The sequence below is a fragment of the Manis pentadactyla genome, chromosome 14 (genome assembly GCF_030020395.1).
Source record: "Manis pentadactyla isolate mManPen7 chromosome 14, mManPen7.hap1, whole genome shotgun sequence".
NCBI lineage: Eukaryota > Metazoa > Chordata > Mammalia > Pholidota > Manidae > Manis > Manis pentadactyla.
Window position 1 is genome coordinate 70,412,570 of NC_080032.1, and position 26,076 is coordinate 70,438,645.

The window sequence follows — 26,076 nt, forward strand, 5'->3', positions numbered from 1 at the left end:
AATAGATGCAAAAATCTAAATCAGAGACACTTAACCTATCCTAGATCCCTCAGAACCATGCAAAATGGGACCAGAAAGAACCTCAGGCCACTGGTCACAGAAAATAGAAGCATCCAAGTTCTCAAAAGCTGGTAGCAAAATAGCATCAGGAAAGTGTGTTCCAAGGACTTGAATACAAAGTTAGGGAATACAAAGAAGTTTTAATCCACACCCTTCTTAAGGGAAATCTAGCCTCAGGGTAGATAATAAATTGGTGTGAGTCACCCCTCTTTAGCTGGAATGACAAGAGACTCAGACCTTGGCACTAGAGATTGAAGAGTTACCCACACCCACATTCCTTCTCATGTCTCACCTGTCCCAGGTATGCACTTAAACTCCAGCTAAAAATAACTGTAGAAACTTGAACTCTGGGAAATAGTACTGAACAATCTCATCTGGAGTAAAGAGCTGATTGCACCAAGTGGAAGAGAGACAGGAAGAAAATGGTCTCATGTAATCTCTAGGATGTGGGTCCTGATGTCTGTTAATATTCTTGAAGTTTTTATCTGCTCAAAGTCCACCTGACAACTTCCAAAATTGTCATTATCCCGTGCATGCCATCGAGGGGCTGGAAGAAACCAGAGGGGTGAGGGAATGCAAGGGTGTGAGGGAAGTCAAGAGACCTGTTAGGTGTGGCTGTGAACCTTACGAGAGTTCCTGAGCTTTGATTTCCCTCACTTGTTAATACGGAAATAAGAGCTTCTATCCTACCATCCCCAAAGTCAACCCTAGTCTTTTTTCAATTCATTTTGTCATTCTGTTTCCACCCTTATTCCCTTCCAGTGTCAGCTGTATCCTAGCCACTGTGCCAGGTACAGAGAAGACAACACAAGAAAAAAAAAACATGCTATCTCTGCTGAGCGCAGTCTTAGCCTTGTGTTGTGATTGTGCTTGCCTAGAGGGCAGGGGCCACGGCTCACTGGTGGATGTGACTGTAGCATCTCACAGGGCCTGACACCCAGGGAATGTTCAGTAGCTCTCATTTTCTGAAATGCTGTGTCAGCAACGTTATGTGTGTTGTCTCTAGTTCTTGGAGCAGTCCTGAAAGGTGGATATTATCGTTTCCGTTAGGAGCTATGGAGCCAGCCGTGTCTGATCCACTCCTTACTAGCTGTGAGATCTGGGGCAAGTTCTTCAGTCTTCCTGCGTTTCAATCTCCTTACCTGAAGAAACACAGATAGGAATGCCTACCCAACAGGGTTATGAGGTTTAACCCTGTATGCTGTGAACTATATTGTGGCTCGTCATGATGACTAACATCTGTTAGCCATTGTGATTGTCGTTATTTTTACAGCTGAGGAGTGGCTAGTAGGTGGCCCAGGTCCCACAGCTGGTCGGGTTGGGGCTAAGTAAAAATTTGAAGCCAAATTTGATCTCAAGCCTCCACTCTTCACAGTACAGTGTGTGTGTGTGTGTGTGTGTGTGTGTGTGTGTGTGTGTGTGTGTGTGTGTGTGACCTCCACTCTTCACAGTACAGTGTGTGTGTGTGTGTGTGTGTGTGTGTGTGTGTGTGTGTGTGTGTGTGTGTGTTACTGAATGAACTATCATGTATATTATATACTTTGCCCTTTGGAAAAGTGTGTTCCACATAACTTAGACAAATGAGATTTCAGACTCCAGCCTCTTTGCAAATTGGGAACAGCCAGGTGAGAGAATAGGCTATTTCATTTCTGCCCATAGATGACAAGAGGAAGAAAAGCCAGCCCTGCCTGGGAAGGAGTTCTCATTCTGAGCAAGTGATGAACAGTGAGCAGCGACTGACACAGTAGCTGTTTGATTAAAAGGGCTCTTTGTGTGTTTGGCTCACAGTGACAGGGATGGGGTGAAGGTATGAGGACCACCCACAGGTATCGGAAGGTGGCAGCCTTCCAGAAGATGGGGACTGGGAGACAGAAGTAGGGGGAAGGTCAGATGTAGGAAGGAGAGAAAGTACACTTCACTGTTCGCTTCTTCACAGCCCCAGTCTGTAGTCCCTCCTTTCCAGCTTACAGGCAGCTCTGCTGCTGAAAAACCCTGTACTTCCATCTGGGATTTGATTTAGTTTCTTGCTGTCTATTTACATCCTCCTCCTATTCTATCCAGTCTGTAACCTAGGAGAACCGTCATTCGCACCCTCACTCCTCCCCCCGCCAGTACATGTGTGTTTATGAATGTAAAGTCTCGAGTCATATATTCCCTTCCATCGTAACCCTTACTGCGTATCCATCATACATGCTTTGTCCCTAGCCCCTACTCCTCCATGAAATAAGCTTGGTGTTGGTTGGCTGGGGATCCACTTGTTCATTCACTGTGTCCTGATCCGTCATGATGGGGATGGTGCCTCTGGTTCCAAAGAGATCTAGCAGCAGTCAGGCCTGGTGGTCAGAAATCCTGGGCTAACCACTCCCACTCGTTTCTGTGCTGTTCTTCATACATTCCTTTGAGGAAGGAGTCTGCTAACAACTGCTGCTCAATACCTGACCTCCTAGAAACTAACCCATGCTACTAAATCTGGTGCCAACCTTAAACCAACATCCTTGTGTTTTCTAGGTGGGTCAAGAGAGTGGGAACGTGAGAAGGTTTCTTATTTGACGCTTCTCTTTGTACTTTTCTAATGGTCTGTTTGTGGTTCTTTACAATTAGGCTGTGAAGCCTGCTGTGTACTAGGCATTTGTGAGGTGCCTGGCGTATTACTTACTGGAGGTAATGAGTCATTTCTGAGGAGACTTAGGAAAGCATGTGATATTTTAAAACCACAACATGGTCACTCCTTGTTCTTCATCTTCTGTGATTTCTTCCCTAAATTCATCCCAGGGTGTTCAGGAACTTTACAGGGTGAGCTTATGCTAACGAAGTAGCGATTTAGTCACATCACGGTTAATCAGTGGCTTCTGTTGCCATTTCACTGATTTTGGTGGAATTCATAGGGCTGGGGCAAGTGGGAAGAAGGCCTCTCTCCATCATAGTTTTTTATATTTTCACCAAGTCTCTAGAAAATGGATAAATTTGACCTTTGAATTTTAGGGTTGAGCAGATAAACTGGCGATCAACCAGATTGTTCATTTTTCCTGTATAGGTTTGTATATGTCTTATAAGGTGTAAGTTTGTGTATGTTTTATAATGTGCTCATGAGGTCATAGCTATGTGAAGAAGAGACACTAAAGGATACTCCTCCTATTCTTCAAAAAAGCACTAGTGGAATTTTGTTCATAGTATCTCCCTAAGGAAAGAAATGCTTGCTTTTCAGGCCTAACATCTGTAAGACTGAAGTCTCCTTTTTGAAAAGAGTGGTGGATGATGTTGGGGGACAAAACTGTGTTCTGGATAACCCCGGTTTGCCTAACTAATTTTCCTGCTAGATGCCAGTGTTGTCCCTAGCCAGGTTCTAGGTGCTATTGCAGGAGGAGTATGGGTAAGTCGTATTTCATAGCTCACCTCTTTGAGCATCTTTGTCCATGTGAACTCCAATTCATGTGTGAGCACCGAGGGCAGCCTGGAAGAGGAAAAAGCCCTCCAAGGACAAGGTTCAGGCAGAGAAATTTATGTGGGAAAGAGAGAAGAGTCCACCTCTATGTTGACACCTGGGTAGGGTGTAGGGAGGGAGGCCAGGAGGGAGGCGAGTGCGTCATGTAAGACCTGTAGCCTGTACATGAACTCAGCAGCAGTACAGTCATTTCCTGCCCTGTCTCCTGCACTCCCCAGGCTCCCTGAGTCACTCGCTGGCAGTGGCCTGTGGCCCGGGCTCATTTCTCTCTCCTTTGGCCTGGAGGAGAGGCGTCCACAGTGGGGCCCATGTACCCAGGGCAGTGCATGATAGTTTGAGGCCTGGGAAGAAGATGCTAGATTTTAAATTTAGATTCATTTTTAACTCATCCATTTCTTATCTCTATTTTTGTATCTGTTTTATAATGTATGTAAACCATTATAACAACTTAATAAACAGGCAAATATGGAGTATGTTACAGTGTTCTGTAGGGGTGCACTATCAGGAAAGTTTAAAGCTCTAGGGCATTATTCTGACAACAGTCTTTTAAAAGAATTATGTTTCAAACATTAATTTTCAAACCAAACTCTGATACATTCATAAATTTTTTTTAAGACTGCTTTGTAAGAGCAGTTTGAGGCTTACAGCAAAGTGAAGAAGGTATAGCGATTTCCCCTGTCCTCCCCGGCCCTGCACATATAGCCTTTCCCATTAACACCCCCCACCAGACAGGTGCATTTGTCACAATCAGGGAACCTACATGGACGCATAATTGCCCAAAGTCCATAGTTTACTTTAGGGTTCACTCTTGGTCTTGAACATTCTATGGGTTTGAACAAATGTAAAATGACATGTATATGCCATTATAGAATCATTAACAGAGTATTTTCACTGCCCTAGAAATTCTTCATGCTCTGCCTCTTCAACCCTCCCTGTGCCCCCAAACTCTGGCAGCCACTGGTATTTTTACTAGGTAGTTTTGCCTTATCCAGAATGTCATATAGTTGGAGTTATACAACATTTAACCTTTTCAGATTGGCTTTTACATAGTAATGTATTTAATGTTCCTCCATATCTCTTCATAGCTTCATAAGTCATTTCTTTTTAATGCTGAGTAATATTCCAATGTCTAGATGTATCATAGTTTGTCTGTTTACTTACTGAAGGACATCTTGTTTGCTTTCAACTTTTGGCAATTATAAATAAAGCTGCTGTAAAATTTCCTGTTCTTCCCCCCCACTTCTTTTTTAATGTGGTAAAATACATGTAACAAAATTTGCCATTTTAACCATTTTAAAGTGTACAGTTAAGTGATATTAAATACACTCACATTGTTCAACCTCCACCACCATCCATCCCATAACACAATAAATCCCCATTTTCTCCCTTCAGCCCCTGGCACCCACCATTATCCTTTCTGTCTTTATGATTCTGACTATAAGTACCTTATGTAAGTGGAATCATACAGTATTTGTCTTTTTGTGACTGGCTTATTACACTCAGCATGATGTCCTCAAGATACATCCATATGGCAGTACATTGCAGAATTTCCTTCCTTTTTAAGACAGAATAATATTCCATCGTACTTATAGACAGATTTTGCTTATCCATTCATCCATCCAGTAGACACTTGGGTTGCTTCCAGGCTTTTAGCCACTGTAAATAAGACTACTTATGAACATGAGTGCACAAATACCTCTTCAAGATCCTGCTTTCAATTATTTTGGGTATATACCCAGAATAATCATTTTCTCCCACCCTGTGGGTTGCCTTTTAACTCTGTGGATAGTGTCTTTTGATGCACAAAATTTTAAAATTTTCACCAAGTCCAATTTGTCTATTTTTTCTTTTCTTGCCTTTGAGATACCTACTACTTTTGAGATAATACCAATAAATCGTTACTGAATCCTGTGTCATAAGCCTTTAAGTCCTATGATATCTTCTGATTTTATTGTTTTTGTTCTTATTTACATTTAGGTCATTGATCCATTTTGAGTTAATTTTTGTATATTGCATCAAGTAAGGATCCAACTTTATTCTTTTGCATGTGCATATCCAGTTTTCCCAGCAACATTTGTTAAAAATACTTTCTTTTCCCCATTGAATGGTTTGTCACCCTTGTTAAAAATCATTTGACCATATATGCAAGGGTTTATTTCTGGGTTCTTTATTCCATTGATCTATGTATGTCTTTATGTCATTATACTAAGGTCTGAAATCAAAGTGTGAGTCCTTCAGTTTTGTTCTTTTTCAAGATTGTTTTGGTCATTCAGGGTCCTTTGAGATTCCGTATGAATTTTAGGATGGGTTTTTTCATTTCTGCAAAAAACGTCATTGGGATTTTGATAGGTATTGCCTTGAATCTATGGGTCACTTTGGGTAGTATTGACATTTTAACACTTCCAATCCAAGAACATGGGTGACTTTCCATTTATTTATATTTTCTTTAATTTCTTTTGGCAATGTTTTGTACTTTTCATTGTACAAGTCTTGCAACCATTTTGATTAAGTTATTTCCTACACATTTTATTCTTTTTGATGCCATAAGTGTAATTGTTTTTGTCATTTCCTTTCCAGATTGTTCATTGATAGTGTATAGAAATGCAACTGAATTTTGTGTGCTGACTTTGTATCCTACTGATTTGCTGAATTCACTTATTAGTTATATTAGTCTTTTTGTGGACTCTTTAGGGTTTTCTACACGTAAGATTGTATCATCTGCAGAGATAATTTTACCTCTTCCTTTCTAATTTGGATGTCTTTTATTTCTTTTTCTTGCCTAATTGTCCTAGTAATTCTAGTAGTATGTTGAATAGAAGTGGTAAAGCAGGCATCCTTACCTTGTTCTTGATCTTAGAGGAAAAGTTTATAGTCTTTCATCATTGAGTATAAGGTTTGCTGTGGGTTCCTAAAATACGGCTTTTATTATGTTAAGGTAGTTTCCTTCTATTCCTAGTTTGCTGAATTTTTTTTTTTCCTGGATAATTATTTTTTATTGAAGGGTAGTTGACACACAGTATTACATTAGTTTCAGGTGTACAACACAGTGATTCAACATTTATATACATGATAATTCTAGGTACCATAGTTTGCTGGATATTTTTATCATGAAAGGTTGAATTTTGTCAGATTCTTTTTCTGCATTAACTGATAGTGATCAAGTTTTTTTTTCTTTATTCTGTCAGTGTGTCATATTACTGATCATGATCACTTTTCCTATGTTGAATCATCCTTTTGTTCCAGGAATAAATCCTATTTGGTCATATATATTCCTTTTAATATACTGCTGAGTTCTGTTTGCTAATATTTTGTTGAGGATTTTTTGCATCAAGGTTCATAAGGGTTATTAGTCTGTAGTTTTCTTGTAGTGTCTTTGGCTTTGGTATCAAGGTGATGTAGCCCTCACAGAATGAGTTAGGAATATTCCCTCCTCTTCAGTTTTTTGGAAAAGTGTGAGAAGGATTGGTATTAGTTCTTTAAATGTTTTGTAGAATTCACAAGTGAAATCATCAGGTCCAGGAATTTTCTTTGCTGGCAGATTTTTAATCACTGATTCAGTTTCCCTACTACTTATCAGGTCTATTCAGGTTTTCTATTTCTTTGTGATTTTATATTGGTAGGTTTTGTGTTTCTAGGAATTTGTTCATTTCGTCTAGGTTATCCAATTAGTTGGTGTACAGTTGTTCATAGTACCTTCTTATATTCATTATTATTTCTGTAGAATTGGTAGTAATGTCCCCATTTTTATTTCTTATTTTAGTAACTTGAGTCTCCAATCTCTCTTTTTTTTTAGTCCATCTAGCTAAAGGTTTGTCAATTTTGCTGATCTTGAAGAATGAATGTTTGGTTTTACTGATTTTCTCTATTCTTTTCTATTTTGTATTTCATTTCTCTCTGGTCTAACCTTTATTATTTCCTTCCTTCTGCTAGCTTTGGGTTTCATTTGTTCTTATTCTAGTTCTTGAGGTTGTAAAGTTAAGTGGTTGAATTGAGATCATTCTTATTTTTATTTTTTTCCCTTCCTCCATCATTTTTCTTTTACTATATCTGTGTCTTTATATTTAAAGTGAGTTTCTTGTACACAGTGTATTGCTGGGTCTTGTTTTTTGTCCACTCTGATAGTCTCTGCCTTTCAATTGATGTGTTTAAACCATTCACATTTAAAGTGATTATCAATACAGTTGGATGAATATTTACCATGTGTTCTCTGATCAGGGCACTTATTCTTTGTTTATATTTTTATCTTATCCTCTTTTTCTGACTCTTTCTGACCTCTTCCTGTATTGTTTTTTAATGCGTTTATACCTATAAATTTCTCCCATAGCACTTTTTGCTGCACGTTGGAAGTTTTCTTATTTTGTGTTTTAATTTTCACTCACTTCTAAATGTTTTCTAATTTTCCTTGTGATTCCTTTTTTGCTCCAATTGGTTGTTTAAAAGTGTATTGTTTAGTTCCCAAAATTTTGTGAATTTTCTGGTTTTCCTTTTGTTATTGATTTCTAACTTTATCTGGTTATGGTAAAAAATTATTCTTTGTATGATATCTATTTTAAAATTTATTGATGCTTAATCTGTGTTATAACATATGATCAATCCTGCAAAATGTCCCTTAGGCACTTGAGAAGAATATGTATGTTATTGCTGGGTAGGTTATTCTTTTGTGTCTGCTAGAGCTAGTTGGTTTATTAAGTCCTCTCTTTCCTTATTTGTATTCTTTCTTATTCTATCCACCATCGTGAGCAGGGTATTGAAGTCTCCAACTATTAGTGTAGAACTGCCTATTTCTCCCTTTATTTTTGCCAGTTTTTGCTGCATATATTTTGGTGGTCTGTCATAAGGTACATAAATGTTTATAATTGTTACATCTTGCTGTATTGAGCCTTCTGTAATATTTAATATCCTTCTTTGTCTCTTGTAAACTTATTTGATTTAAATTCTGTTCAGTCTGATATTAGGATAGCCACTACTGTTCTCTTTTAGTTACTGTTTGCCTGGAGTATCTTTTTCACCCATTCACTTTCAAGCTGTTTGTATCTTTGGGTCTCAAGTGAGTCTCTTGCAGACAGGATATGGTTGGATCATGAATTTTTTATCCATTCTGCTAGTCTCTGTCTTCTGGCTGGAAGATTTAACCCTTTTACAGTTAAAGTAGTTATTGATAAGGAGGGACTTCTGTCATTCTGCTGTTTGTTTTTTACATAACTTAATTTAAGACTTTTTAGTCCCTCATTTCCTGCATTACTTTCGTCTTTTGTGTTTAGTTGATTTTTTTGTAGTAAAATGTTTACATTCCTTTCTCATTTCCATTTGTGTATATTCTGTAGCTATTTTCTTTTTGGTTACCATGGGGTTAACATCCTAAAATTGCAACACTCTAATTTGAATTTATACCAGCTTGACTTGAATAACATACATATACTTGGGTCTTTTTACCCCAGTGTGATAATCTCTGTTTACTAATTGGAGGAATCATATTTATATTTCATGTACTTTTTGATATGTTTAGGTTTAGTTCTAACATCTTGGTTAGATGATATTTTGTTCCTACTTGTCCCATCTGTTGTTTGTTTCTCTGTTCCTCTTTTCCTGCCCTTTTTTAGACAAACTGAATTTTTAAAATATGCCATTGACTTTTTAACTAACCATCATCTGTAATTTTTTGTGGTTTTTGTAGAGTTTACAAATACCTTTAGTTTTGTACAGTCTACCTTTAAATAACATTATTCTACTTCTCAAATAGTGAATGACTCATGCAACACTATGGTTCCACTTACTAACATCCCATCCTTTGAGCTCTTGTATATTTACTTCTATATGCTATGTAGTGTGCAATATATCATCATTGTATTGCTTTAACAGCCAATAGTCTTTAAGAAAAACTCAGATGTCTTTTATATTTAGCTTCATATTTATATTTTCTGGAGCTCTTATTCCTTCTTACAGATCTACTCTTCCATCTAGTATCATTTCTCTTAATCATTTCTTGTAAAACAGGTTTTCTGGACATGGACTCTTATTGTTTTTGTCTGAAAATGTTTTTAGTCTCACTTCATGTTTGAAATATATATAGATTTCTAGGTTGGCAAAGTTCTTTTCTTCTTTAGCTCTTTAAGGAAGAATTGATATCATCTTTTCACCTCCACTGTTTCTGATAAGTCAGCCATAATTCATAATTGTTCTTTTTTTATTTGGATGCTTTTAAGATTTTATTTTTATCTTTGGTTTTCAGTGCTGTGACTATGATGTGCCTGAGTGTGTTTTTTTCTTTTTGCCTTCTTTATCCTTCTTGAAGTTCTCTGAGCTGCTGTGGTCTGTGGATTGAGTTCTTTAATCAATTTGAGAAAATTTGTGTCCCTTATCTCTTCAAATATTTCTTCTGTCTCATTTTGCCTTTTTTTTCTGGGACTTCAGATACAAAAACATTAGGCCGTTTGATATCATCCCAGCATCTTAGATGCTCTGTTTTATTTTTTCCCCACTTTTTTCTATCCATGTTTTAGCTTGGATAATTTCTAATTGATCTGTCTTTCAAGTTTACTGATCATTTCCTCTGCTGTGTCCATTCTTCTGTTAAGACTATCAAATGATTTCTTTATTTCTGATATATCTTTTCTTTTTAGCCCTTCTTCCCTCCCTCCCTCCCTCCTTCTGTCCTCCTTCCCTTCCCTTCTTTTCCTTTCCTTTCTGTTTGTTAAAATTCCTCTTTTGTTCATACAGGGTGTTCATACCTTTTCCACTAGTTCCTTTGTTATATTTATCAAATATATTTTAATATCCCTATCTGATAATTGTGAAATCTATGTCTACTCTGGGCTTGCTTATATTGACTGTTTGCTCTCTTGATAATGGATTGTATTTCCTTGCTTCTTTATGTGCTTTGTAATTTTAGATTGTATGCTTGCCATTGTGTGTAATAGAAAGTAGAGATTGAAGTAATATTTACCACCCAGGAAGAACACATCCTATTAAGAGGCTGAAATTTAAAGTGGGTCTGGCCTTTTTGCAGTTTTCATCTGATTAGATTACCAAATGTTTTGAGGGTGGAATAAGGACTGTCTCTGCAGCAGACATCTCTTGGCATCTGATACTAGTGAGATCACAGTGATCTCTTTGCTTTACATCCAGCTACCAGCTTTATGAGCCATGGAAATCTCTCTGCTTTCCAGTCATGTCACTGGCCTCTGTCCTTCTGATATGTCCCATCATTCTTTGAGCACTTCTTTATTTCTGGCACTACAAGATGTTCCAGGCAGATCTTGTACTTTTCCTCCCCAGTTTGGAATTAGCCATTTTTTCAAAGGACTCTGGTTCCTTTTGGTATATAATGGCATTTAGAAACCAACATCTTGGCTCTGTGTGTGGTCAGTGCTATTGGGGTGTCACTGCCCCTAAGCCCTCTCAGTGGACAGAGTTAGGGAATATATGTATGTGTTTGTGTACATGTACTATACATACATACATATACATGTAGACACATTATCTCTATTTCTGTATTTATCTCTCCTAATTGGAAAATGTGAATTGATACCAATATTTCCAATTCCAATCTAACACCACAGGGTTTATCCTAGTTTTCCTCTTTTCCATTTTTCTAGTCCCTTCTCCAACAATGTTGACCATTATTGTCCTGCATATTAATTCCTTATTTGATCAGTCCCTCTTTATGTATCCAATCTCCCATATTTGCACTAACTCCACTTCTGCGTAGATGACTTTATCACTCCACTCAGGCTATAATTCTGCCTCACTGTCTTTAACCTCCCCAGAGACCTACCCAGCAAGGGACTAAATGAGAACCAATTAACTATTTCTCTTAAGAGACCATAGGATTAATCCCATCATTCTTTATAGCCTTGGTTATTTCAATCACTACCTGAAGTCCAAGAAAGGTAGAACAGGGTGTATACTATACTATCATTGTTTATATATATATATATACACACACATATTACCTATTTACATGCTATATGTAATATAAATACTATACCTTAATATATATTCAACAAATATCTCTCAAAAGTATACACAAGAAATAAGTAACAGGTAACACTGGTACTTCCAGGATGGGAAATCAAGTATTTAGTGCTAAGGATGAGAAATTCTTCATCATAAATACTATCATAAAAAGTAGCTTTTGACTTTTGAACAATATGAATACACTTACCTATCAAAAATAAAAATAAGTAACATGTAAATATAAATTATTGAATGTATATCTTCAGCTAGGCACTGTGGAGTATATAATATCTCAGTGTCTATATCTTAAGGGGATTATAGCCTAGTGGGAGTCAAAGCTAAGTATGCTAATTGCTATAGTATAGTTGATGCAGTGATAATTGCTACATCAAAGAGAGATGAAATAAGCCCTAGAAGTCGGTGTCTCACAAGGTTTGTTTAGTTTTATGACCCATTTCCTAATGATTTGGGGCACTTAATTTTTGTTGATTAACTGATTGAGGATCTAGGCTGACTTTGGGTCTGTTACAGACACCATCTCCCCTTCCCCTACCTCCCAGTGCTTAACAGCTTATTAAGGTACTGTTTATGTAGCAAAAATTCAACCAGTTTAGTTGTACAGTTTGATGAGTTTTAAGGAATTTGCAGCCATCACCATAATCTGGTTTCAGAACACTTCCATCACCTATTTCCTCATACCCATTTGCTTTCTGTCCCTATTGTTTTGCCTTTTCTTGTATGTTTTTTTAGAGAGGAAAAAAATTACAAATTCATACTGTTATTTTCAACTCAGATAGCCCTGTAGGTGGCATTTTCTTTTGCCACACCTTGTAATCAGAAACAGGTTTGGTTGGTGTTGAATCTGAACCTGGGATTGCCAGCATGTTAAATAGTGCGTGACCCTCCCTCTTTCTCTTGTCAGGGTTACCTAAGTAGATGCTAACAATGCTCATTTATCTGTCCTTCCAGCTCTCTGTTATTTCATTGTGGAGTGGTTTGGCTTGCTTTCCTTTTCATCCCCTGATTTTGGAAAAAATACTAAGGCATAAAATGAGGATCTCTTTTGCAAGTCAGGCCAAAGTAAATGCAGTGACACCACATTATAGTTTTCTAATTTAATTTTTATCAGATGCCAAAATGCACAAAGCACCTTACAAAGCACAGCTTTAAAACAAGTCAGTACCTACAGGGGGTGCAGGGGGAATACATAGGCCAGGAAAACCCAGGAATTGAATGGCACGGAAGCCTGTCTGACCACACCCCAAAGGCTGGGAGGAGAGTAACTCCTCTCTGATGTGGAGATGTTCTAATACGGAGAACAGCTGCAGCTCACCTCCACACCTGGGAAGTGCAGATTTCTGAGGAGAGTCCTATCTTTCCACCTCTCATTTTTTCAAATTAGGGAGCCAGCAAGCAGAGAATTCTAGTGTCTGGCTAGGTGGAGCAGGACACAACTTTGCTTGACCTGGACAGCACATGGCTGCCTGGGGTGCAGCCTGTTGCAGGACAGACTGCACAGAAACAGGGGCGGCTAGGGACATCCTGCTCAGACCCAAGGGTGGTGTCAGGAACCACAATCCTCTATGATTTCAATGATGTGCCTGAGCCCTGTGTGGGGTGTGTCACACTGGATGTTTAAGTTCTCTACACTGCTGTATGGTTCCTTACTGTAAAATGGGGATAATATATAATACCACCAATGTCACAGCTATTGGGAATACTGCGAGGTAATTCATATACTAATAGTAGACACTCAGTCAATGTTCACTCTGATGATGAGAGTTCTGTTTTTGAGTCCTGAGAAGTTCCTGAGTGTGCCCTAGCATCTGCTCTTTGGATCAACCCTGAAGGTCAGTGTTCATAATCAAAACCGAATTCCCTTCTCCTACCTCTTTTCACCAGCCCCCATCATTCTTCCACCTTCCTGTGCTACCTCCAACATTCAAAATAAATGGTAGTGGATGCAGATCAAAGTCTGAAGAGCTAATCAATCAACAAATAGTTTCTTCGTGTGGCATATTTAGGTGTAGACAGAACAGAAGGATAAGGCGTACTCCCTAGTGGGCAGAATTGTGCCCCGCAAAAGATATTCTTTAATTCTAACCCCCTGTACCTCTGAATGGCCCTATTTGGAAATAGAGCCTCTATAGATGTCGTGAAGTTGATGAGGTCCTATTGGATCGGGGTATCTGTATAGGGAGAGAAGTTTGGGTGCAGAGACAGAGACACACAAGGAGAGGGCCATGCAGTGATGGAGGCAGAGGTTGGAGTCATGCGTCTGCGGGGAAGTGAACACCAAGAGTTGCTGGCAACCAGCAGAAAGTAGGGAGAGGCCAGAAGCACCCTCTGTTAGAACCTTCAGAGACAACATGGCCTGCTGACTCCTTCATTTAGCATTTCCAGCTTCCCAAATGGGGAGACAATACATTTCTTTGATTTAAGCTGTCCAGGTTTGTGGTACTCTGTTATGGCAGCCCTAGGAAACTGATCCTATCCTCTCTGGAGACAAAGCAACCCTCAAAACTCAGAAAAATAATTTATGATATAAGTAAGGAAAACTGGACTATTTGTTTCTGTAGACCAGAGCAAGCAGGAGTTGAGTGCAGTGGCAAAGGAGAACTCTAGAAATGGTAGACAGTCTTGACATGGGAGCCTACATTTATTGTCAGGAGCATCACTACATAAAGACATCCATGCATTTAGATGAAGTAAATATTCCAGGATGCAGAAGGTGGTTTAGGATGAAATTGTTTCTAGATTGGTGGAGCACCACTGCCCAACAGTGGTGACAAAGCCATATGAAATCACTAAGAGCTAGAAATTTCTGGGATCTGTCTTCAGATTCTGAGGCTGCTGTCAGGCAGGGTAAACTTGGGCACCTGAGTCCATGCCCACTCCTTTGTGCCGCTGTCAGAGACAGAGTCCTAATAAAACGGTCTTACTGGGAATAATCCTCATTGCGTTTTTTGTAGTAGGAGGGACAGAATACCTGCTTGTTCTTTTTTCCATATAGAGCATGAATTTGTGGTCCTTTCCTGCGTAGGTACTGTGTCAGTTACTACGTTATGGCCTCTGGCTCCATATTCACCCTTCAGTACCTGCTCTGTGACAATGGACTGGACTCTTAAGTGTTTCTCCCTCATGGTGAGAATAATGTGGTGTCAGTAGAAGGTAAAGGAGGGAACCTGCAGAGGAAGTTTCAGCCTTCTCTTCCTAGTCTAGCACATTGTGTTTTCCCTTTTTTTGTTCTTGCTGCTCAGATGGTCAGTGGTGTGGGTCTGTGGGCACAATGCTGCTGTGCCCCACCTGTATGCCCAGAATGTAGTCTCCTGACCCATTGACCACCTTCCTGTGGCCCTTCCTACATGGCTGCAAGCTCTGGGCCAGTGGTGGTGCCCCAACTCCCTCTGCACACCTGCCCACCACCAGCCTGAGCCCACCTGCCCTCTGCGGAGTTGTTTCCTCCCTGCCCAGTTGTTGTGGACCAGCTCTCCCCTGGGAAATGTAGTGAACTTCTCCACCATCCAGTAGGGTGCAGCCGCATCTTTTCCAGTGATATCTGAAGCCCAGCCTTTGGGATGGGGCCTCCCTTCCAAGTTTGTCTTTCCTGGGTATTCTCCTTCAACCCTAAAGTATCTTTTGGAATTCTCTTACAGTTGCGCACCTATCATAGCTTATAATTCTTTACATTAAACTTCCCCTGTTTAAATTACTGTATGGTTTTGCCTCCTGACTGGGACCAGACTGATGTAAGTACATTCCCTCTTTGACAGGAGGCTAAAATGCAGAGCCTTCTCTTTTACTGGAGAGGTTCTTCATCTCCTGAGATCTAGTTTGACCACCTGGGTTGGGATCCCTCCCTCATTCTGCTCCAAGAACTACTGGACACTTAGCTTGGTGTATTGCCTTCACCAACTTACCTTAGCTTCCGGGAGGCATTCATGTGTTTATGTGATGATTGGAAGATAAACTCTGGCAGGGAGTCTTCCCTCTAGCCAGTTAAGTCAAGCCACACTTTTCTTTTCAAAGACCATCCCTGAGTCTACAGTACAAATCATATTAAACAAGGTGTTGGGTGCTGGAAGTGTCTCAATCAGAAGTAAGTATACTGCCTATGTCACAGGGTGGTTATGAGAAGTCGATGAGATGTTCTAGGTAAAACTCTCAGCCTAGTTCTGGCGCTTTGGCTGTGCTCAGTTATTGTGTTCATTCATTCATTCACTCACTCAACTTACGCGTAGTAAGCAGCTACCATGTACCAGGTGAGGTTATCAGCATGGGGATGGGAGGATGAAGATTCATCTCCTCCCCTCAAAGAGTGGCCCGTCCAGAGTCCTGTTTATACCAAAGTATAAATAACCCGCCTCTCCATTCTTTTCCAAAGATAAGAGCTTTCTTCAAGTAAGTAGAATAGAATGAATGATTTACTCATAAAAAGTACAACATGGAGAAAAGTTCACATGTCTAAAGGTAATTTTCTGCTGTGTTTATTTGACATACAAGCTTTGACAAACCTGGGTTATTGTTGGGCCACATTTTTTTTTCTGCAGTCACCTATATTTAGTTACATGTGATATATGTGTTACATGCAGAATGTTACCATACAGTAGGCTATGTGATAAACATTACAAGCAGTACTTAATTTAATCCTTACAACTATCAAAACTAAGCATTGTTATCCCCATTTTATAGGTGATGAAGGTGATTCTCAGAGTTTGAGAGATTTTCCTTAAGTCAGGCGAAAAGCACATACAGGGCCAGGATTCAATCAAGTCCTTCTGACTCAAAAGCCCATGGTTTTGTCAACCACACCACACTGCTTTCTTCTGGTTTTCAGCTTGGTTGTGCTGAAGACGGGACTGTCATTCTTTTGCCCTTTCTCTACCACCCAGACCCATCCACCAAACAGATGAATACCTGTTTGCTCGACCATCTTTGTCAGTGGACTAAGGCTTCCTGGAGGGTAGACACAATATGTTGCTTACCACAGTACCCCCATTGTTCTGGTTTTATTACTGCTTAACAAAGCCACCCTAAAGATTAGTGTCCAATAGAACAAATCACAGTTTAGTGGGTTGAATGAGCTTAGCTATATCATTCCCTTTTGGGAGCTCTTATATGGCTGCAGTCAGGTGGTGACTGAGGCTGGTGTTACCTGAAGGCTCAGCCACGCTGGACATCCAAGATGGTTTCTTTATCACATGTGTGGTACATGGCCTTGGATGACTGGAACAGCTGAGGATCGGCTGGGCATCTCTCTATCTCTACGTAGTTTTCCATGTGGCTATCATGGTTTCCTCACAGCATGAGGCACTTCTTGCATAGTGTCTGATTTGTCCCAGAGCGAGGATTCCAAGAGATGTGGGTGGGAGCTTTTCATGACCTCGGCCTATATGTTAGTCAGCAACTGCTACTCTGTTGTGAGTCGCAGGGCCAGCTGAGATTCAGTATGTGAGGGAACAATGCCAGGACATGTGTATGAGGAGGCATCGTTTGCAGGGGCATCTTTGGAGACTAACTGTGATGGAGGTGAGAGGGCAGACTGGCTGGGCGGGGGAAGCTCAGAAGAGGAGACATATCCGTGGGACTCTCAGATGATGAGTAGACATTAGCCAACTGAAGAAAGGGTGGGGAAGAGAAAGGAGGAGAGAGGGAATGGCCTCCAGGCAGAGAGAAGGCGCTATGCCAAGACTTGGGGATACTAAGAGCGGGTAAGGGAGTGATAAGCATGGTGCATTCAGGTTCTGCCATTTACTTGCTGGGTGACTTTGGATAATTATTTAGCCTTTCTGTGTCTCAGTTCCTTCATCTGAAAAATGGAGGTAATCATAGTTGTTATCTAGAAATACTGTAAAGATTAAGTGTTAATGCATGAAGTTCTTTAGAACAATATCTGGAACATAGGAAACAGTTGCTGTTGGTGTTACACAGGGAAACATGAGTAGTTAAATATGGCTGGAACACAGGACTCCAGACAGGGAAGGACGAACTAGGAGACCAGAGTGGTCAGCAGGGGCCAGCCTGGCTCTGTAAGTTATACCACGGCATTTGAATTTCATCTAGAGTGAACTAAGAGATGTTGCCAATTTTAAGGAGGGGAGAGTTGACCAGATTTTGGATATCAAAAATGGCTCTATACTAAGGTCTCCAGGATGGGGGATACTTGGGGAAGGGAAAAACCAGAGAGAGAGAGAGAGGGGTTAGAAGCTGTTTGGTCCAGGAGAGAGGCACCGTGGAGCCTAAAGTTACGGCAATGGGGATGGAGAGAGGAGGCCCTGCCAAAGGCCACAGCGCTGGTTAGTGACAGAGCAGGGCCTGGAGCTGGTGACTAATTACACAGGAACTTCCTGCCAGGAAATTAACCTTTTTTACTTGTTTATGTAGGCACAAGTTTAATATGTGCTATTAGGTGGAACCAGATAAATAGCTACAAGTAACTGGGCAGGAATGGCTCAGCTGGGAGGTAGTTTCCATTTCCATTGCTTGTGCCCCAAGTCGCTGTTAATAAATTGATGTGATCCCCAGGAATCCCCAAGGGAGACTGAGCTAGGTGAGGGGTTTTCTTTGAAGGAGCATTTTCTCCCAGCTCTTCCGGGAGGGTCACACCCCATCTTCTGACTGTCTCATTTGTTCTCCTCTGCATCAGGCTGGGAGTGTTTGTTTTTCTGGGTTGTTTGGCATGTAAAGCACTAGTGAGGTCTGCCTGGTGGGGCATCCTTGTTCTCTCAAGCTGTGATTCTCAAACATTCTGTGTGGATACAGGCTGGTCACGCAGCCCACATGGGAAGGGCTGGGAACAGCTGGGAAGAGGTGGCCCCAGGGGCTGCGGGCTCCTGAGGACAGAGAGCCGAGGCAGGGAGGTGGCTGCTAGGACCGGGGGCAAAGAACGAGGCTGCTGAAGTTGGGGAACCAAAGGTCTAAGAGTATATTTTCAGTGCCCGCTGACAGCATCCCGTCTAATCTCATCACTTGTTCCTTATGGGGCCTTGATTGATAGATTCCTACACATTTGTCGCTGCCCAGCTCAGGTCCCACCTCAGTGGCACCCAACCCAGGCCTTGTGGGTCACTCCCCGCCCCTGGAAGAATCACAGAAAAAGAGTGGGCGCCTGAGGTTCAGCTCTCACCCACATGCTGGGTGTATTGTTCCCCAACAGGACCCTACTCTTAGCATCTTCCAGCTTTCCCGGAAGCCCTCGGAGGGCTTTGTCCCCACACCACCTTTCAGAGGCTCCAGGCAACCTCTGTTGATTGACAGATCCAGAGGTCTGGAAGATGTGTGAGCTCTGACTTACAGATGGGAAGCTGAGGAGGACAGGGTTCAGTCAGCGGCCCGAGACTGTGGGACTCGGCCCTGATTTGGGAGTCCCCTGGGACAGTCCCCAGCTGCACATTTCACACACGTTGTTCAGTCTCTCCAACAACCCTGGAAACGAGGGCCTAATAGCCACCCACATTTTACCACCGAAGCTTACAGTTTTTAAATCACTCCACTATGTGCCAAACCCACCCAGCACTAAAGGCCAGACAGTGTCACTTCTGGCTGCTGCTCATTTCCAGCCCTTCCTACAGGGTAGCACCTGCTTACTGACCTGTCTCCTCTACAGGTTAGATGATTACCTTTCCTAAGGGCAGGGGGTAGGCTTTTGGTTTAATTTAAATCTGGGTAACCCCAGGGCCTAGTACAGAATCTGATGCCTAGTAGATGTTCAATAAATGACTGACTAAATTTTGAGTGCCTGAAGCTTTGCTTTCAGTTCGAGTCCCTGTGGAGGTGAGGTAGGTCTGCCCCTCCTCAGAGCAGGGTGTCAGGCGTCTCTACTCCCCTCAAAGAGATACCTCAGACAGCATGTGTGGGGAGAAAGCTGACGTCCTGGTTTCCTTTGAAAGCCCTGTGGGAGGAGGCTGCTGCCCAGTGACCAGTCCTGCTGGGGAAGCAGGGAGCCTTCACACCTGCTGGGCTGGGCCGGCCTCTGGCTTTCCTCTGTGGCCTAGAGATCTAGTTTCAGTCCACAGAAACCCTTGGAGAGGATGACCCTCAACCTAACATATGGTGGTGATGCAAAGCCCAGTGTCTGGCCAGAGAGACTTGGGGTTGGGCCTGGCTTTCTCCCTGGCCAGGCTGGTGGCCTTGGGACATTTATTTAATCTCATTAATCCTGTTTCCTCTCTGTAAAGTGGGGATTCAAATAGCTCTCACAGGGCTGTGAGGATTAAATGAGAGAATGGTGTGCGGTTCATCACAGCCCAGTGGATGGCAGCTATACTTCGCTATTTAAAGGCCTGAGATAGGAGCATGAGAGAGGGACAAAAATAATGACACTGGACGCTGTGGTGCTTTGACAGTGACTGTGCACACCCGGCCTCTCAGGCCTCTGTTCCCTCCTAAAGGGCCTTCCCAAGGCCATAATGTTGAACAGGGGGAGTTTATTTTCCAGGCCTTTCCATTTTCCCTTACCAGCTTCGTGGCGCAGCGGGCTCTGTTCATACCTGTATGACATGCTCCTGGGGGAGATGAGTGGGACAGCTGGGCAGGGCACAGGAAGAAGCCAGGCAAGGGGCCGTCTCAGGAGAAGGCCCCCGGAGGCAGGTCTGCCTGGACGTGGGGCATGGGAGTTAAGGAGACCTGCCCTGCGCCGGGGCCCTCTCACTCCTGGTGCCTCACTGGTCAGTGATCAGCCAGGCTTTGGTTCAGGGCAATGGTGGGGTGTCAATTCCCAGCTGGCTTTTCACAGGTGCGGGCTAAGTGACGTCCACAAGGGGAGGATATCCAGCAACTTTTAGGGGAGGAGAACTGGATTATAATTTACACACAAGGCGTGAATAATAATAAAATAATGGCCAGACTTATATACAGCATTTCATGGCATGTTAGCACTTCAAAATAAGACTCTTACTCATGTTCACTGTCCACCCTCAGACAGATGGCAGGGTTCTGGCAGGAGATTTAGGGGTTAAATGGGCCTTGCTGATGTAGCTCATATCAGAGGCTGGCTTTCACTAGCCAGAGATGGGAATAGACTTTAACTTGTCTTATAAACCCCTGCTCATAAAGTGGCCTCCACCCCAACTGGGGTGTTTGCAATGCAAATGATCTTTCTCACTCTGGAGAAAGGGACCCAGCGCACACCCCACGGGTGGTGTGACTATTATTACTGCCGTCACAGAGTTGAAGGCTGGGAAGTGAGTGCTGCCTGCATAGGGCTGGGTTAATGTTTGTCAAGTGACTGCATGAATGCCTGCAGGAAGGCCAGGCCGCCTGAAGAATGACAGCATGTATTAAGTGTCTTCTTTGTTACATCCAGTCTTCACTTAATTTTCAGCTAATAACTCATTTCTACTGTGAAATCTTTTCTGCCTTCTTTGTCTTTTCAGGAGAAAATGCCCTCATTCTTTTGAATTCCCGGTTTATTTAGTTTGCATTTAACTCACTGCTGTGATCATGTGCCTATAGATCTGTTTCTCCTATTACATTTGAGGGCCCTAAGGACAGGACCTCCTTTACCCAGGTATTTAACTCTAGAAGCTGCTTCCAGGTAGGATAATAAATAGTGATTGAATATATAACTGAATGAACCAGATGGCTAAGCCAGATGTTTGTTGTTTGTATTACAATATGAATATATGTGTGTGTGTGTACTTAAAGTTGTTTATCTTGATGAATCCCTTCACTCAAGGCAAATCTAGCCAAGGAAACAAACCGAATGGTTGTCTCATAAAGAGTGAGAGTATAATAACCAAATGGACAAGGCTGAATAGGAGATCGGTCAGTTTCTGGGCCTTCCAACCTGGTCAAGTGCCTTAGGTAGAGTAGTTCAGACAACCACTCCTTTTGTCTGAGGCAGACGGGTGCTACATGGCCAGAGGACAGGGTGAAGGTGGGTGGAAGACCCGTCTGCTCCCCCCAGGTCACGGCATGCCTCCAGGATACGTGGTAACAGAGCAGGACTTCATTTTTGTATGTGTTTGTATACTAGTTCTGTTCTTGTGTTCATTCTTTTTACAAATGATCTTAACATCTGGGGGCCTGTTTTATAACTTAAATATGTAGAGCAGACGTCCTTAATCTCTAGTGAGTTGAAGAACCTTGAAGGCCTCAGAAAGATCTGAGTTCAGGAGCCTCCTTCATGCTCCTAATGTACTTTGTGTTGCAAGATTAGTACAATGTTCTCACACAGTACGTGCTTAGTAGGTACCAAACTGAGTCATGACACTTGTCAATGGAAACAGTCTTGCAAAACAGGAACGAACAGGTGAACGAACACCTGATAACATGCTTTACGATCTTAGAGGGAAGCCCTCCCATCTACCCAACTGAACGAAACCGTGCATTTCCTTCCTTACCTGGCTTACTAGTACTTTTATCTCTACAAGGATAGACTCATGCTTTGGCGTAGGTCCTGGTTCTACTAAAGTGCCCCAGGGTAAACCCATTAAACCTTATCTTCCTGTATTCCTTTGCCATGAATGTGTTTATCAGCTCCTGCCTTGGAAGGGAAAGTGGTTGAGATAATGGATATAAATCAAGTCATGCAGTGCCTGGAAGAAGAAGGTGTTCAACAAACGTTAGTTTAAAACAGGAAAAGATGAAGGAGCTGAGAAGTGTAAAGTTGTGCAGAAGACAGAGGAGTTATGGGGAATATATGGAATAAGTGGAGGCAGGGTGGGGAGACCCAGGACTGAGAGCACCCTAGCTTGTTTAGACTAGGGCCTGCTAGAAGCCCTCAAGAGGACAGGTGAGCTGGAACCTAAGAAATGAGGTCACGTCTCTGACTAACAGCAAATAAAGATACAGCCATTTGATAGTTCTGTTGCGCATCTTAGAATGTGGAGAGGTATAATAGTAACACCAAAAATGAATTCTGGAAAACAAGCTGTGAATGGAGACATCTGCTAAGAGATGCCAGCCTGCCCCCAGGGAAGTCAATTTGTCAGCTATTTTCATTTGGAAAGAGAAATTAGGGAGGAGCTGCAGCCCCTGCCGGACCTAAAGGTCTAAAAAGCAGACTGTTCGAGGCCCCAGGGCAACACCAGCTGCAAATGAGCTCAGCAGGGCGGAGCAGGCAGGGAGGCCTGGGCAGAGCCCCCTGGGAGAACAGGGCAGTGTGCACAGCCTCCTGTGTCCCTGCAGAGTTAGCCACATGCTAGGTCGAGGGGACAAAGGCCGAGGGATGCGGAGGGACGGCTTGACTTGGAGGCCAGGGCTGGGTTGTGTGGGTGCTGCCCCGCTTTCTGGAGGTTGAATGCTGTGCGGGCTGCTAGCTTCTCTGAGCCTCAGTTTCCTCCTCTGTAAAATGAGGGGAACAACATGTGTTCCCAAAGAGTTTCTACGAGGATAAGAAACAAGACAAAGAGAACACAAGTGCTGTGGAAACTAAAACCTATGGATGCCAGTTGTCATTTTCATACAAAGAAACGAACCTGGTAGTATGAGTCCACTCGGGCTGCTGTAACAAAATACTGTAGCCTGGGTGGCTTAAACAACAGAGATTTATTCTCTCACAGCTCTGGAGGCCGGAAGTCCGAGATCAGGGGCTGGCAAGTTACTTTCATCCTGAGGCTTCCTTCTGTGTGCTCACACAACCTCTTTCCTGTGGGCACAGAGAGAGAAAGCAAGGCCGCTGGTGTCTCTTCTCTTAAGGGCCCCGCTCTTGTGACCTCATTTACCCCTAATCACTCACAAAGGCTCCAAATATCACTGAGAGGTAGGGTTTCAACATACGAATTTTAGGGGGACTCAAATGTCCAGTCCACACTGGTTAAAAAGAAATTATTCCTTCTTATGAATATTCTATGACGTCTTAGTAGGAATTCTTTAGTAGGTTCTTTAGTAGGAGAAAAAGAAGGCCTCAGTAGCAAGCAAATAGGCTTTAAATAAAATGCCAAAATAGGGAAATGCTTATCTCTTAGGTGAGCCTGCATTTCTCGGCCAAGCTTTAGTTGGAACATCACCACTGCACCCTCTATGGCACCTGTACAGGCATCCTTTTAAAACCAAAGCCAGGGAGAACGCACTGTACACGGGCAAGTATAATGTGGTGGGATATAGGTTAAGAGTGGGTCTAACTTTTTCCCGCTGAGGGTACCTTTGAGAATGTGATAAAGGCTATGGACTCTTTCTCAAGGAAAATGCACACAGATTTCTGACAATGGAAAGGGGCTCTCGAAATCCATTTTTGGATCCCTTGGGTGCATCTGTGGTCCCAGGGCCTCAGGTCAAGAACCTCTCTATACTGCAGAAAATCAGGAACGTTGGTGGTCCTTGAGAACATCAGGGAAGTTTCTTACATCTTTTTGTGGGTGAAAGTGAAAAAATGGGATTAAAAGAAAAAGCTGGTTGTAAGAATTCAAGTTGTTATCCTTAAATACATCATGAAGTGGGAATTAGGGTGATATAAAAGCTGTGTACCTGAAACAGGAGTCTAGAAACCTGGGTTCTAGATCACCCCCTAATTAATTAGATTTGGAACCTAAGACATGTCCCTTGGTCTCTCTGAACTCTAGTCTTCTCATTGGTCAAATTTATTCCCACCTACAGCTACTATTTATTGGTGCTATATAATGGGCCAGGCACACTATGCTAAGTGGTTCCCTCACCCTCTAATATTATTGGTAGTTCAACACTGTGAAGCATTTACATGTTATATATATTATATATCTATTCCCCTCCCCCCCAGTATTGTTATTATTTTGTGGTAGGACAGCCCTTCTTTACAGTGGGAAAATAAAATTTCCCTAGGTAGCAGTTCAGAGGTTCTTTCTCAGGGGATCTAGGACAAGCCCTGGTTATGGGAAACCGACTAGTCATACCAGGAAGTATCTGGGGCCTTCATCTTTAGCAAGATGAAGGTGGCTTGGTCTTCTCCCACTTTCCCTTAAAATAATTTTCTTTTCTCAATACTCCCTTTTGTTAGTGCCTATTTATATGGAGCCTCCTAAGGTCACACCCATCCTTTCTTGAAATGATGTTCTAAGCAGTTGTGGTTTGGGGCCCTATGGGAAAAATAAGGAAAGGGCTGGCAGGCAGGTGTCAGGCCCAAGGGCTCCCTTGTTCTGCTTTCTGCCTGCCAGGTGGCTCAGGAGCAGACACGGCAGTGTGTCCCCGCTGGTGGGGGCCCTGCGGTGTTTCTCGAGTGCCAGCCCGGAGTCTTTCCACAGGAGTTTCACTCTGGTTTGGATCTGTGTTGTCTTTGGAATCAGCCAGTTCATCAGCCATTGACCCAGCTCTGGGATGAGGCCAGAACCTGACTCAGATGTGGCCTGGGGGCTGCAGTGCAGGCGGGGACCCCTCTCACTCTAGCCCTGTGAGACACCAGCCCTCTGAGCCATGTTCCTTGGGGTCCCTGTCAACGCACTGAAAAAACTTAGCCACCATAGGTTGGGCAACACGGATCATAACCTGCTGATGATCCAATCCAAGAGTGAGACTATGGACATTTTGGTGCAAAGTTATTGATTTGGGGGCAGCCCTTTTAGTCATTGATTCAGTTTCATCTGAACCAGTATACATGCTTGGCACATAGAAGGTGTTTTATGGAAGTTTATTCAGAGAATGCATGAATAATTCTCTTTAGTCCTTTTGCCCTAAAAAGTAGAGCTGGCACGAAGTAGGCCTTCAACCAATATTTGGTTTCTGATGATTCAGGAAATCATGAGGCATGTATATATATGTTTGAAAACCTCAGGTCATTGTCTCTTGGAAAGCCAAATACTTCCCTTTCACGTGGGAGAATTGACAGCATGTATTGACCTTCTCATCTTGGTAGGAATATTTTTCTGGATTCCACTGTCTCATGAAGTAAATATCAGACAAGTCACTTTACTTCTACTGGGGCTTAGCCAAACTTACCGCTAAGAGACAGAGGGAGACCTGGGCATCTGGGAAATCAGTTTGTTTGAAAACCATTTTAGAAGTGAAGGTCTTCTGCATTTTCCTGAGTTGACACTCTGGAATGCCGCAACCAGTGTGAACCAACACGTTTTCACTCCTTCCATCTTATTTGCTGAGAGACACATGTGGATTGAAGGCAGGGGAAGGAATTCGTGGTTCTATACTGGGAACCTAAATGAGTCATCCCTTGGGAACAATTGGTGGGGGGGTACCCTATGAGTTTAAACTTGTGGAAGACAGCACCACAAGGATAAAAACAAAATGGGAGAAGTTGTGTTTGTGCTCCTGTGATGGTTTTCCCCTTTGGCTGTCTTATTCTAAACCACCCTAGGGACGGACAAATGTCACGTTCACTTCTAAATCTTAGTATCTGATGGTTCCACCAAACTCCCACCCCAGGAAAGTATCCCAGTCCACCCAACTCAGCCACATTGTTGCGAGTGACTTGGCCACAAAATAATTTCTAATTTCATGATTCTTTGGAGCATCAACAAGAAAGCATTTCTATTAATTCTGTTGGGAAGAGTTGGTGGTTATAGCATTATATGGAATCATCCCCGTTTCAAATATTCAACTCCTAACTCATCACATAAGCCTTTAAAATCTCAGAAATTTCAACATTTAGGTCTCTTGGAAACCGCCTTTTGTACTTTGTGTGTGGCATCAAAACTGTTTGGTAATCCACATTGTTTATTTTTTATTTTGAAAACATGGTCGTTTAATTTAAA